Genomic DNA, 16,222 nt, shown 5'->3' on the forward strand with positions numbered 1-16,222 from the left:
AGTGCTTGTAGAGGATTTCTAACTTCCCTTGGAACATTCATCTTTAAGGCAGGCATCATAAAATATTAATACATAAACAAACACTGATCTAAGTGAAAGGAAGACGGAAAAGAAATATTTGTAGTAAAAAGATTTGTACAGCCAAGGGGTAAGATGGGTCAAACCAAAACTATCAGCACCACAATGAAAAAACCCTGATATAGTCCCCTAACACAGCACTAACATCTTGCCATGGTGGTGAACTCTGTGGCCTTAGCAAGATCTACTGCAATTTCTCAAGAGAACTCTGTGTTGACCTCTAACCTTGCTGATACACACAGGAACGTATTAATGACACAGATGTGGTACCAGGTAGAAACATTAGCGTTCTTTTGGAATTTTTCAAATCCCATTGTTCATTGTTAAGGAGCAGGAATAAATGAAATACATTTTGTATGACACAGAAGTGTCTTGGTTATAGAAAGGAAAACATCAGGAAATGTTATGAGCTGAATGTAAGGGAACATTATTGCATAAAACATATCATGCAGATCATCATCTGCACTTTTGAACACTACATCTGCAAAATCATGAAGCACTTTTTTAGAATGAAGCTGCCATGAGCCATTGCACAGATTTTGGTCTTCCGATACTCAGCTGCTTGGGAAAGTTGATTTTTCAGTATTTCCTGAAAATTAAATACCAACAGATTTAATCTAAAGAACCTTACAGTTTCTGTAAAAAGTTATTTCTTAGGGGTAGACAATTTCATCCCTAGTATGAATAGAATAGTATACATAGTTACAATAATTCCATATGTGAAATTCTAGGGTTTTATTTAGAGAGATTAATAGAGAAATACAAAAAAAATGTACAGTGTATGTTAAAGCATAACTGTCTCCCTAGGGTGTGAATAAAAGATTAAAATATTATAATTGGCTAATTAAGAAATAATTTGTGTTCCCCTGCTGTTGGTAAGATATATATATATATATATAATGGTTTTTATTAGGCAGAGGCCTCACTGTCAAACAAGCATAACTTGCTAATAGGAGACAAATATTTCAGCAAGTAAAAAGACAAAACATTCAAGGTGATAAAAAAAAGGAAGGTTCTTTTCTGCTGCTGCTTTCTTAGCCAAGCTCATACTTTTTTTAAAGCCCAATCTCATATATAGGGGACCTTTTTTAAATTGAATGTATGCAAATTCAGTATTTGTTACAAAACTACCACATATATATATATATATATATATGAAATTACATTTTCAACAGTGCTTGAAGATTTTAACCTCTACCTATTTAAAGTGGCTATGCTCAAAACTATTTATGTTTCCAAGTTACTAGTATAATTCACATTTTAAAATAGAAAAAAAAGGCCATAAAACCTTAATGAATATGATAGCAGTAAAATTAAGCATAAACAGTATTTTCCTATATGTAGACACTATTCATTACAGAGTGACAATAAGTTGCTTCAGGATTCTGAACTTCTTGTGATTAATGTATTTCTTGTTTGCATCAGCTTCACTTCATGCCTCGCTACACACCCAAGGTGTCCATTAATCACCACTGCTGCATAGTCTGTCATTTCTTGCTGCTTAAATAACACAATCACTCGTGGTAAGAGGTATGTAGAACTACACCAAATTTTTCCTCTTTGAGCTTTAAAAATTTTTAAGTGTCTTTTGCAAGACATTTTATCATCATTCTAGCAGGTTGACAGACACACAAAAGTCTCGGGTAGAATTAGAGCAAGTGAAATCTTTTTAATCTGCAGATGCCCTTGTTCTCCATCCAAGGACTTTTACTCAGCATCCTATGCAGTGAGTTGTGGTAGCTTTATTTAACACTCTCAGATGCAGTGGGATGATACTGAATTACATGGTGGTTGTAACTTAAAATGTGATATTTTGCCACAATGAAGTCTCCAAGGATGACAATAAAATTACCATGAACTTAATAAAAAAAATAGGAGACACTGAAATCTGAAATACATCCTGTCAGATATTACTAGAGAAGAAAATATACCATTTTTAATGATGGTCCCAATTTTTTGCACAATTATCTTAAGAACTCCAATTTTTTTAATCCATTGATTTCTCCAGGGATTATCTCGTATGTTGTAGTGTCAAAAGAATATTTCTCCCAATAAAGGAATTAAATAAGAAGAATACAATTTTTTTTTACATGGGACAAGCAGTGTTTTTATCAATACAAAAATATATTGGCAAAAGCAAGAGGGAAAAATAGAAGAGTTCTAGTTGGAATAGAATAGGAGGGAATGTACAGTGATTATTCAGTTCAACTGTCTGACCACTTCAGGGCTCATTAAAATGTAAAGCATGTTTTTAAGGGCATTGACCAAATGCTTTTTAACCACTTAAGGCTTAAGGCATTGACACACTCCCTCTTAAGCCTGTTCCAGTGTTTGACCACCCTCTCAGAAAATAAATACTCTCTAATATACATCCTAAATCTCCCCTGGTGCAGCTTTGAAAATTACCACATGTTCTATTGCTGAATGTAAGGGAGAAGTGATCAACACCTTCCTCCATAATTTTTCCTTCTAGGAAGCTGTAAAGAGCAATGACATCACCCCTCAGCCTCCTTTTTTTCCAAAGTAGACAAACCCAGAGTCCTCAGCTTCCCTTCCCAGGATGCTCCCTCTAGCCCTCTCACCAATTCTGTTGTCCTTCTCAGGACACATTCAAGGCTTTTCACTTCCTTCCTAAATGGAGGTCCCAGAATTGAACACAGAATTCACGGTGAGGCTGCACCTACACTGAATTCAGTGAGATAATAATCTTTCTGTATCAGCTAGTTCTAGGATTTAATCCTTCTTCTGTTAGAAAACTGGAGAATGTTCTCTTTCTTTGAATACTAGAAGAGGGAAATACAAGCATCCAAATTTATGCTACTGGTTTAGGAAAAAGTCTGTTTATTTTAAGCATGTAAAAGCTGAAAAAGATCATGAGCAGCTTTTAAGAACATTAACTTATGTAACTTATTTCTGTTTCTAGACCCTTTAGAATTATGCAAGAGTACATCTTTGGAAATTGCAAACCTCATTGTCAGGGCACTATATAATAGAACCTATAGTTATAATGCTAGTTTAAAAACCCCACCAAACCATAGATGAGAACAGAAAAGCTTTATATTTAATGCCACTGTTCTTCAGAACAACCAGTTCAATAAGAATTAGAACAATTAAGCAAAAGAGAAAGGAGGATAACTATTTTCCAGCTATAAGCCAAAGCAGGGAAAAAAAAGAGATTTTTTTAAATTGAAGAATGATTAAATGCAATTGTGGTCTACTTGGATTCATTATTTATTTCCTAATACTAAACTGAGATTAATAAACTAGACCTATGCTTCACACAAGGATATGCAATAAATTCTTAAAGCTTGTATTTTTTTGTCTCTGGGAGCTGACTTTGAAGAAAAATTTGCACATTGAAAGATGTGTTGCTATGGTTTAGATACAAAAACAAATGGTTTGCTGTTTTGTACATGAAAACAAGAAATTCCACACTTGCCAACAACTCTGGGTAGGCCATTACTACCTTATGCTCAGAAGATCTTTCCATCATGACAGTCTTTGGTAGAATGTTCCATTGCTTGGCTATGTTTTATTCAAGAGGAACTGAAGCAGAAAAATATTTCAGTCCAAATTCTCCCTGTATTATGCTCTGCACCACCAGTTTCTTCTGATCTCTGGAGAGCAAGTTAACCAGAGAACAATTTTAATGCATGTTTTGCTCAAAATCTCTTGAAAATCTGTTGCAATTTGAAACAGAACTTACTATCAGCCTTCTAAATGAATTCTAAACCTTAAAATTGCCAAGTAGGATTTTTGTATTATATCTTGTCCTCAGTTGATATAAATTCAATTTTTAACTGTTTTAAAGAAATTAATCCTGTAAAAATCTTTTTCTTGAGATTATGCTATTAAAATAAGTAAGTATTGTATTAATAGATGTTTTAAGTATGCCCAAAATTGAAATTGATAAAGAACCCTAAAAAATTCTATTTTCAACTAAAATTTTCTTGTTTAATATTCAGACTCCAGGGTTTGTGTGCACAGCATGCAAATAATTTTCCTAACACATAGACCATGACAGATATGTACCTGCAATTTCTATAAATGCTCTTTATCCAAAAAAAGAAAAAGAAAATACATAGGTATATTTTACATGGTAAAGCACACAGTGTTTACTTTGTAAGTACGAACAACTGCTTTGAGAAGAGCTAAGGCAACTTCTTATTAAAAGCAATTTGTTGAATATTTATGATTAAAAATACATGAATTTTTTCAAGATGAAAAATTTATGCAGAGTGTTCACAGATTATTCAACTACTTTGAATAGTAAGTAACCTATTTTCATTTTTAAGAACTTGTTTCTATTCTTTATTAGTGGGACCTGTGAGTTACAGAGTGTATGAAGTGCCTGTACTCCCATCAAATAAGAAATTTTTTAGTTGGATTGTTATGGCAGAGAAAATAAAAGATATGACACATGAAACCTGTGCCTTTATTGTATGCAGATAATAAACACAACAAATTTACAACAAAAAGTAGAATATAGGGTAGAGAATAACACAGATTTATGACTAACATATCTTTACAGAATTTTTTATGAAAAACTTCATTTCATATTCTTTGCTTGGGCTTTTTTTACAAATTAAAAATAAAAAGAAATAAATATAAATATATTTGCATAAACAGATATAAGTTTAACAGTCACCAGAGAGAGAGTATGTGAGAGATTTTATGTAGTCCATAGGTGAGATCATCTGAGACCCAAGCTACCAATACAACAAAAAAAGAAATATTCATTAGAAAAAAATTTTTTTGAAGTGTGAAGGATTCCACCAAAGCTGTACAAACTGGTTTGTGTCTACCTCTTCAGCTCAATATAACAAACAAAACCAATATATAATGTCTTTAATTAGGAAAATCTATATAGATGTTATTGGATGAGAGTAGGTGTCCTGGTTTGAGCTGGATTAGAGTTCATTTTCTACCTAGTAACTGCCATAATTCTCTGGGTTTGACTTATGATGAAAATAATGTTGATAACATATTGATGTTTCAGTTGTTGCTGAGCAGTGTTTATGCTAAGTCAAGGAATTCTCTGCTCCTCATCCCACCCCACCAGAAAGGAGGCTGGGGGTGCCCACCGAGTTGGGAGGGCACACAGATGATCCCAGGTGACCTAAGGGATGTCCCAGACCATGTGGTGTCATTCCCAGCATGTCAAGATGGGGCAAGAAGGAAGGAAAGGGTGTTCAGAGTGATGGCTTACCCTTAAGGGAGAGGAAGCTCCTCAGATTCATGAATGTGCATTGATTGAAAGGACTGGTAAAAGTCAGAGGACATGCACACAATTAGAGACAGTTTTTAGTAAATTACACATTTGGTATGGAAATTGGTATATTAATCCTTGGTCTACTATATAAGCACACAGTAGTGCATTTTGAGGTAGGGGGAAAGGGATGAGAAAAATTAAAGGGAGAGAGATTATTAAGGAAATAGAGGAGAAAGAAAAAGAGAAAGACGAAGACAGAGAGGAAAAAGGGACGAATAAAGAAAGAAAAATATGAAAAAAGAGAGAAAACAGAGAGAAAAAAAGATCACCAGTCCTGGTTCCACCATCAATCCAACTGGTGAGATGTCCATCCTAGTTTCAGAGTCAATCCAACTGATAAACTGATTAGTCTTGATGCAGCTGTGTCAGTCTGATCAATGAGCTGTCCAGGTTCCTGTGGGTGCTGCCTGAATGTGGAAGGGCACCTTTTTATGAAGCTGTTTCTCCACTCAAAGTGTAACTTAGTTATCATATGCAATCCTTTCTTTCAGGTGTTTCTGGAAGTGGATCAGAGAACTTTGGTGGTCTTAATTCCACCCTATTGTCCATATCCACTTCCTACTACTCATTCCAACACTTGCAATGTACTGTGTTGTGGTTCTTTTTCACAAAAAATTGCTGCCCTATCTCCACCTGTCCCCCCTTCTTCAGCCAAATATTCTTTCTTACAGCATCTTAATACCAATAATCCATGTTAATTACCAGTGATTCTTGTCTGTTACTACCAAAAGTCCTTTGCTGGCTCCACATCCATCTGGTTATTGGCGTTTGGATATGCACATTAGCCCCTTCTCTTCTGGGAACTGAGAGCTCAAATGGGTCTCACTTTGCATCATTGTTTATAGGATCACAAGAGAGTTGGCTTTAGTCATAGCAATTATCCATCCTGGCTACAGTTTGAGGCAGTACCTTTTTCTGAAGGTTTAGCAAAAAGGGTATTATTCCACTTGAGTTGTTATTCAGGTGAGAAAAATAAGTTTCTCAAGGATTTTCATTAAAAAATAGATGCTCATTAGACAACACAAGTTCCTGGGAGCAGACTATATTTCTCATAAGCTCAAGAGAAGCTTAGTCCAGCTGCAGTTTGTCAAGGCCAAGGTCTAACAAGCATTTCTCAGGTCACAGTGAGGCTGGGGAGGAGGGGGAGGCAGCACCACAATCCACTCTGTGACTAAAGTCAGCTGCTCCGGGCATTTGTCTTCCCAAGTCATTGTTAAGCGTGATGATACCCTATTCTCCTGGGGGTGACTGAACACCTGCCTGCACATGTGAATTTGTGATTTAATTCCCTGCTTTACTTTGCTGGAGTGTGTGGCTTTTGCTTTCTCTATTAAACTGTCTTTATCTCAACCCATGAGTTTTCTAGTTTTTACCCTTCTAATTCTGTCCAACATCCCACTGGAGGAGTGAGTGAGAGGCTCTGTGGAGCTAAGCTGTCAACTCGGGTTAAACCACAACAGTAGGAAAATACCAACATTTGATACAAATCCTTTGGACATAAACATTATAATAATATAATACTTGATGTTTATGTTGGCTTTAAGCCAAAGCTCTCCTGATGTATTCAGCATACTGAAGAATCAGTTTCAGGTAAAGAAGTAAAAAGCCATCATATGTGGTGATGGTGGAAGAAAGAATACTTATTTTTTTTCTAGATATTGAGAGTTACATAGATAATAAAACAGAACTGCAAAAGCAAAACTTTAAATCTCATTATTTCAGTGAATGCCACCCAAAAAAAAAAAAAAAAATTAAAACCCAATCTCAAAGAAAATAAACAAAAATTGCCCCTGAAAACTATTAAAAAAAACTCCATTTAATTCCTGCCTCACCTGCAAGTTTACTGTGTTATTCTTATGAGTTACATGACAAGCCTTTTGTCATTTCTTTCTGGTAGTGATTTAACTCTCATTTATGACATTGTGCACAACCACAAAACTTAATATGTATAGTGGTAAGTACTCACACCTATGACTGATATAAATAGGAGAGTGAGTACCTTGCAAAGGTAATAACCCATATTATCATATTGCTGGGCGGAAACAGGTCTAAGATGTGCTGCACAACCAGGACCACAAAAGAAATTATTAGTTCAGGCTTGTCCTTATTTCTGAAATGCTGTCCTACACCAAAAAGGGCATCCATAACTGAGACGTCAGGTCTACTACAGTTTGAAATTCCAGGAAGCAAAATAGCTGCCTATATATTGTATAGCATTTCAATGAATATTAGTAAATACAGTGGGATTGCCTTTAAAAGATGTAGGAAAAACATGTATCAGTCTCTATTCTGGGCTGCCCCTAAATTATTATACTGAAGTGATCATGGCTCTAATGGGATTCAGAAAATGACAGGCTATCATAAAACACTATCAAAGGTATTAGGAGATGTTTCCTCAGTAACATAAATTCTAGCATCCCTTAATTAAAGTCCTTAACTTATTTATTTTAGGAGATATTTTTTTAAGAATCTTGACATAATCATCTACCTCATTAAACTGGTTCCATGCCAGTGTGACTGAATACCTGTAAACAGAGTCAAAGCAAAGCAAAACTTGTGCAGTAAGGTAATCAGTAAGAATCAGGGATAACATGAATAAAACAATCAAACTCAACTTTCACCTTGTCAGAGTTTTTTCTTGGTAATTTTTTTATAATTATGTTGATCTAGATACATGTGAGGGAATTAAGATCTGAAAAGGAAGGTGTAAAATGCTACAGTTTCCTTTTTTTTTTGCCATCTTTAAAATAACCTGCCAGCTTCTGGAACTCATTATATTCAAGTAATGAATCTAAGCAGCACAATGCGCAGTGAGCATTTCCAAGTGGAATTTACTCCCAACCAGATGATGATTAGGAATTTGTATTGGATATTTCCTCTACAGTGCCAGAAAAAGGCTGAAACTTTGGTCCTTGCAAGATCTCATAGCTGAATAAAATTAAAAATAAGTAGTACAGACATGTACTACTGAACAATATTTTTCATCTTGGACAAATTAAACTATGAAATTATAAGCACTTGAAAAAATCAGAAAGTCAGTACTTGAAAAGGCAGCATACTGCCTGTTATTTCTCCCAACAGATCAGTTAACTCATTGGAAACTAAAGGACCAAATTCTGTTTTCACAGCTGTATTCAAATCCACATTACCCATCTCCATCTGCCTAGGCATCAGAACTGCAGCACTCTGAAGCAAGCCATGCAATGCAGCCTGTTGGAGCTCTTCCTTTTTCCCTGGAAATAGTTCAATATTCTTTGGGTTAGAAAAGGAGTGGCTGGCTGTAGGTAGATGTGTGAAAAGTGCCCATCCTGTTGCTTACACTGAGGTCAAATAGTATAGAAAGGTCCTCATGCTTGAGCTACGGGTCTCATCCTCCAAAGGGAAGCAGCTGCATGAAGAATGTCCTCTGAAACTACTTCCTCTCCAAAACTCCCATCATTTACTCAGGAATTGCTTAGGGAAGTTCTTTTTGGCCAGGACCAAAGCAACACCAGTCACATTTTAAAGAATTTAATATTATAATCATATTCCAGTACTTATCAAGCTCCTTTGGTGACTTTATTTTTGACCAATATAAGCATAAACTGTATTAAAATGATGCCATAGCTCATAGATTTAGGTAATGCAAGAACATGAAGATGATCCTAGCAGCATTACATATTTAAAACAGATATACTATGTAATTTAGATACATAATCTAAAATATTACTTTCAATAAATCAGGCATTTGAATCCTGGGCCGTAAGGAGAAAAGTGACAGTAGGAAGAAAACATTGCCACTTGGACATATGACCACGCGCAGTATTGGCTGACTACCCATAAAATGTTGCCAGATGGAGTCTATTCCCTTTAGTTGCTTTCCTCCTTCAATTTTTGCAGGGTTATGAAGTTGTCTAAACCTCTTAGAAAATAAAATAAAGCAATCAGGCCAGAGCAATTTGCTTATCTCTCTTAAAGAGACTTCTCAAGATTGTTACAGTACACAACAGCCTACATTCACTGGATGAACACCACCACAATTTTGACAATTACACACAGACTTAGGGGCAAGCAGAAATGAGGTAGAAAGGTCCTGATTCCTGGGCAAGGCCATAATCACCTTTTTGTGAAACTAGCTTTTGATGTCAAAACCACACATGGATGTTTATCCACAATACAGCAAAACACCCAAAAGTATGCCTGGACTTGTTTAGTTTCCATTTATCAAAACATTTTAAAACTGAAAAGGGAGACCGGACACCTGCCTTAAAGAGTTTACAGTTTATTCTGGGGACATTGAATGTATCTTAATTTAATATAGCCACCCTCATGACTAGCAGAAATTCTTACTTTGTAATTTTGCAATCTCACTTGGAAAGATACCACAGAGCTGTGGAAATAACTGTGTCTTTTAACTTTTCTACAATTATGTACATGATGCAAAGATGACAACTTTTAATGTACAAAATTTCAAGCTTGAATATCTGCTAAAAGACCCCTCAAGAGTGACAGACTGTCATCAGTGTGTGTAAGATTCTGGAAGGACAAATGCAAAACCAGACTTAATCAAAATGTACATAAAAGAAAAGGTACTTAAGGCCTATTGTTGTGCTTCTGATAAAATTAAAATGGGAAAGATTGAGCTAGAGATGGAGGAAAAGAAAAAAAGAAATATACAGAATAATTTGACTTCATCAGATAACCTGAATCAGTGGAAAATGCATTTGCATGAGTAAAACACAGTCATAAAGCAAGTGTTACTAAAAATAAAAGCTAATTTTATGATCATTTTATTCCCTTGTACGTCATTTAGTTCATATTCTAATGCAAAAGAAAGAAAGCTAATGCAGGCTTATATAGAACTTCTTTCATGATCCTAGTTATTATCATAACAGTATTTCTGTCAGAAGTTATTGGTAAGCAAACTATTCCTTGCACATTTTTATTGTTTTCCTCCACTGATTTATGGATTGCCCTCATATTGCATTACTCCCACACTGCATTACTCACACAGCTTTTTCCTCTCACCTACTGAAGTTCCTATGAAATAGTCTTTATTGATCACTTTTTTTTTCTTTTGCTGGGTGGGTAGATATGACAGTTTTCCTGAGCAGCTGTGTTAAACATGGTCTATTTCATTTAGACCTGTAGTAGATAGAATACCTGGAATAGCATTTTGTAGTTTTCATCAAAGCTTTCTGCAAAGCTAAATCAAAAAATAGTAAAAAAAAAAAAATTGGGGAGGATGAAAGGGAAGTGAGGATGAGAGAGACACAGATCATGAAAAGAAAGACTTGTCTTAACATCTCTTTTAAGAATTTATTTCACCTTTTGCCTGGTTCCAAAATGCCTAGTCATCATGGGTACCTCTTCCTTTCCCAACGACAGCTGTCATTCTGACAAGGTCATAAAAAATGAAGATGCAAAGGGCATTGTCCTCCACGGTTAAAGCTTACTGCTTTAAGGAGACATCGCTATTTTCTAATCCCAATATGCCAAGAGAACATTAAAAAAAATTAAGTCTCTGACTATAACTCACTGTTTTTTAAGTACAATTCAGGGAATTATTGTCATGATGGAAGATGAGCTGGGGTATGACAACAAGATGAAAATTCTTTTTTCTCCCACCCCTGCCCCAGGACACATTTATTAGAACACCAAAACTAGCATGTGATTAATTATAGGCTGTACCAGACCAGAGTCTTACTTTGATTAAGCCACTATAAATCTAGACTTACTGTGCAGAAATCATATTTTACTCCAACTAAAATGGGCATCTGGTTTCCCATATGTAATCCTTGATTTCCATGTCATGATAGCCATGACATTAAGCAACATTAGGAAGGTTTCAGGGTTTTGTAAATCACTGCAACATGATAGAAACCTGTGGAGCTTGACACAGTAATTTCTGTACTTAAGCTCATTTGATCTGATATTTCTGGAAAAAAAATTCCATGAGGCTACACAAAATTAAAGTCAATGAATTGTTGGATGAGCAATAGACATAGCAACTTGTTTCTTATAAATTTGTTTTCTAGATCTTCCTTCCTGTGAAATAAACTATTCTTGGTTCCTTTCTCCTTCTCTCTTTCCTCTAGTTTCCTTTCTCCTTCTCTCTTTCTAGTTTGCACCAATATGATAATTTCACCCTCAAATTCCACCCAGCTTTCTGTGGTGTACTCAGTACTGGCAACGAGAGTCAGCATATGCTCCACCAGACTCCCAGCTGCTCTATATGTATTGCTGGACAGCCAGCAGATCAAACAGAAAATATAACTATCAAATCCATTTTACAGCCTTCTTTCACCAGGAGAGAGAAATTCTCCTCTAACTAGTGATTTTTTTTTATTATTTTTTTTTTAAGAGGCTGGAAATTCAGGCCTGTGAAATCTCTAGCCTTCAGCTATACTTGTTAAAGCTCAAGGCTTTTATATATTATTTGAGGTAACTGACAGAGCACAGTCATTTCTGTCTTCCCTTGGTTTGTTCCTGGTTTAGGAAGTCAGAATAAATACAGAGTTAAGATTCCTTCTGTGTGAGAGCATATGATAATTAATTAGTAAATTTGTCATCTTCCTGGTCCTATGTAACATTTAGACCTATATAACATCTCAGCCATGCATTAAAGGAAATGTGAAATGATACTTCTAGGATCCTACTTCATCATTCTAGAGCATGATACTATCAGCACACGCCATTTATCAGCTTCATAAATCCTTAAAAAAGGGAAAAGTATTTATAGTCAAATCTCCCTTCATTTTTTTACACTTTTTAACAGCTCACAAGGAATATGAAAATACATCCAACCAAAACTATGTCTGCCCAGCAACATCTTAAAATGGAATCAGGATAATGAATAAAGTAGATCTAAAGTATTAGATCAGTAAATTGTTGAAATTTTCCCTTAGCATACCATTTTTCAGACATTTATTTCTTAATAAACTTTTATTTCTTTCAGGTTCAGATACCTAAACTCCGTGTCCCTGGAAGAGAAGAATGTAACGAAAAAAATTTCTATCATTCTCCCCCTACCCCATAAAAAGCTGCAAAACTTTCTGCTTTCCTCTCTGCTTTGGAAATTTGTTGCTTTGCTTGTTCAGTCACGTCCATTCAGTTTGCTGAACCACTTCTTTAAGTCAGCGTTATATTTGCTGTTAGTGTCATCTTCTTATTTACTGTTTTGGCCAGATATTCAGTCTGTTCCAGTCAATGGAGACTGGAGTTCTATCACTTAACAATTTTTGATAGTTTTCCAGAGGTTATGTTTAAAAAACCAAAAATTCTTCAGAAGGGAGACATAAGCCCCTTTCAAAACCAAATTGTGAACTAGGTTACTGTCTTATTTATGATCTCATAAATTTGAAAAGTGACTGACTTCAGAAGGTTTTACTTTAATTCTCACTTTTTCAGTTACATGTCTATGTGAAAATTAATCCCTTTATGTCAGTAGCCATAAGTGGGTATTTTTTTCTTATGTTTTCCAAGCATTCAAGTCTTGAGAATTCAAAAATACCAGAGAAAAAATCCTGAAAAACATATGTAAGCAGTAAATGCAAGGAAGCACTTGAACAATTTTTGTTTCTTCATCTTTTTAGTATTCCAAACCAATCAGCTTTCATGAGAAATATGCATTTTTCTATATTAAAAACTAAGTTACAAGAGGGATCTTTTCTCATCTCATGTACTAATGTTACTTAAGGTTATCATGTTTCATATATTTCAGTTTTGAACTGTATTGTGTTTGTGGTCTCTCAGCTGCTTTATCATAAACAACAAGTACAATTTTTCTCATCAAAGTAACAACATTTATAAGAACTGAAGCCTCTGTCTTGCTCACTCAAAACTGATCTTTCATAAAAAGCTCACTATCCATCATGCTCAAGTACAGACAAAATTTTATTTTATTACGAATATGTAATTATTCGTAACTGCATTTATTCCTATGAATAATTCGCAACTGCATTTATTCCTATGAATACACACAAACCCAGACCTTTGCTGACACTCTAATCTATACCAACCATGAGCAAAATATACCCTGTGCTTCATAGAACAGACTGTAACTGCTCACAGGAAACTGAGGCAACTTTTATTGCTTTTTACAAATAGTGGTACAGGTCTATATACAGAGGACACAAAACAAAGAATGATTTATTGTTTTCCATTCAATTCCAAACATTCCTCCTCAAAAAAACTTCATATGCAGGATCAGGGCAGTGATTGTCCCCCTGTATTCAGCAGTGGTGAGGTTCTGGGTTGTGTCCAAAGAAGGGCAATGGAGCTGGTGGAGGGTCTGGAGAGTCACTTTGAATAGCTGTGATGCTTCGTCCAGGAAAAATCATGTAACTAATTTTTTTTCCCCATGCTTTGTTGTTTGCTTTTTTATTTTTTTGTAGTACACATTTTTATTTTAAAATTTTTACTGTTTGTATATCCTTTTATAAGCACTACAGGTTTATTCTCTTGAAGTAGCATTGATTTGGATTTTAGGGTTTGATGCCAGTGTAATTCTAATTAAAGTGGTAATGATAGCTTATCTTGTTCAAACACAAACTTAATATCTGGTCACGTGAGGCATCATAGAAGTATTTTGTTTACAAAATCCATAGGCAGCAGCACTTTTTTTCCCTACTTTTTTGTAGCACTAAGTGAAAACTTCTTACATTGATGCATGACTCTTGACCTGTTTGATTTTCCTGTTAAATAATATATTTTAGGAAAGGAGACGCACAAAACTAATACAGGCATTTCTAGAATTGTACTTTAAAATTTATAAAAAGTGCTGTTTACCTGTTAAATAATGCCTATTAAATGATCATGGATGGTTTCAAGGACTGCATTTCATTTCTGTCAGTAAAACAATTCAAATGAAGTGCATAATATATGTTCACTGAGGGATTTGATTATGAATTTTACACAGCTTGCAGGAATTTCTTTCAGGCCTGAGATCCTGGAATAACAGTAACTTTAGATATGAACATTTTTATTTTAGTAGTTTTCAGTTTGCATGGTCATGAAGAAATCTTTAGTAAAAAAATGCAAGAAAATCAGAAAAAAACCCCACATAATTCAAGAGTTGACAGAGAAACTGATTTCAATGTTGGGGTAGATTTTACAGAACTATTAAGCTCATGAGCTTGTTTTTATGTAAAGCTGTAATTTTCATTAAGGTCCTGAGTTTCACTTTTCTTGAAATGAGTATTGATTATATCTCTCTTGTATCTCAAAGATGATCTTTGTCAAGAAGTTTTCATTTGTATTGAAAGATGTACTCTTAGTGGGACTCATTTGTTTGTGGGTTTTTGTTTGTTTTCTTTTTGTTTAGGTTTTGTTGAGGTTGGTTTTGTCTTTCTCCCCATTTCCCCACGCCACACATCCATCCCTCCAAGAGGCAGAAAGGAGAGGCTGCTGCATGCTTTTATGTTTTGAATTAGAAAAATTTTAAGAAAACAAGAATATAGATAGTACAAAACCAAAATATGGATTAGGGATATTGAAGTGATTCAGAAGATGGGATAGTTATGTGAAAAAAAAAAGAAAATATTGAATATATGAAAAAAATGAGGAGAAGCTGAGCCTAAACTGTTAGATCAATTAAAAATATAAAAAGCATAAATCATTGTAAAAACCCAGTTATAGAAAAAGGCAATTAGAGGAAAGTACTTGTGTCTTCTGAGTAGTTAGAAGCCCAGTGTTCTGTCTTTATAGAAATACAGGAATAGGAATACAGACATGGAGATGACCTGAAATAATGGTCAAGAGGTGATTGCGTCTTGAAGACTCAAAAGTTAAAAGGCTCATTCTTTGGCTCCATGATTTAAAGCAGTCACATTTTTTTTTCAGGGGAAGAAGGAGGGAAAGCTGTCAAGTTGTTTGACTGCTTGACTTTGGTTTTGCTCTTTACACAGGGATGAATTGCACACTAAACAACCTCAATATGATCTTCAATAAATTATGATTGCTTTTTATGATGTATTCACTTATATTTTAGAATTTAGTGAGTGAAATTCTGCTGTAAACCATGGCAAAACACATAGTTATATGAGAGGGAAAAAAGAGGAAAGAAAATAATTAAAAATACATAGATCATATAGATTGATCAGTGACTGTTTAAGCAAGGCAAAAACCAGGAAATTCTAATTTGATTTTAAACTATGTAGTACAATATATCAGCATTTTTATCTGTCAAAAAACAATGTGGACATCTGAATACACACCATTAGATTCATGACTTGTCTTGAAAGAGACGGATTTCCTATTTTATGATAGAGTCATTTGGTTTTGTCTGGGAGAGAGATAATTTTCTCAATAGCAGCTGGTATAGTGCTGTATTTTGGGATGACAATAATGTAGGTAAACGTACTGATGGCTTAGGTTTTGCTGAGAAGTCCCAACATTAAATTAAGTAATTTTTGCTTCTTCCTCCACCCCACAAATGAGGGGGGTAGGGGTGCACAAGGTGCTGGGAGGGATCACAGCTGGGACAGCTGACCCCACTTGACCAAAGGGATTTCTTAGACCTTATGGCCTTATGCTGAAAAAAACAAATTCTGGAGGAGTGAGCCAGGGAGTAGTGGTAACTGCTTGGAACTGCCTGACAATTGTATTTGTTATCATTATTATTATTATTATCCCTTCCTCTTCTGTCCTAATAAACTGCCTTTCTCTCAACCCATAAGTTTTACCTTTCTTTCGATTCGCTACCCCATCCCACTGTGGAGCAATGAAGAGAGGACAGAGGTGTTTCACTACCTGTGGTGTTAAACCACATATGTCTGTGGTATCTGGCAGTATTTGTCTTGGGTTTTGGGTTGTTTGGGGTTATTTTGTGACTATTGTCTAACATTTAGTCAATCTATCTGTCTATCTACTTATACATAGAAATAGGAAATA

At 35.1% G+C, this 16,222-nt stretch overlaps 1 long non-coding RNA gene across 3 annotated transcripts in view; it reads left to right on the top strand.

The window, feature by feature from the left end:
• The window catches only part of LOC121469662 (uncharacterized), a 160,701-nt gene extending 144,701 nt beyond the window's left edge, over positions 1-16,000 (top strand). For all 3 annotated transcript variants that reach the window (XR_012054844.1, XR_012054843.1, XR_012054846.1), the window contains one exon: positions 12,288-16,000. This is a non-coding gene — a long non-coding RNA (uncharacterized lncRNA). The remainder of the gene's footprint in view (positions 1-12,287) is intronic.
• The last annotated feature ends 222 nt before the right edge of the window (positions 16,001-16,222 follow it).

The sequence above is a fragment of the Taeniopygia guttata genome, chromosome 3 (genome assembly GCF_048771995.1).
Source record: "Taeniopygia guttata chromosome 3, bTaeGut7.mat, whole genome shotgun sequence".
In the NCBI taxonomy this organism is placed as follows: domain Eukaryota; kingdom Metazoa; phylum Chordata; class Aves; order Passeriformes; family Estrildidae; genus Taeniopygia; species Taeniopygia guttata.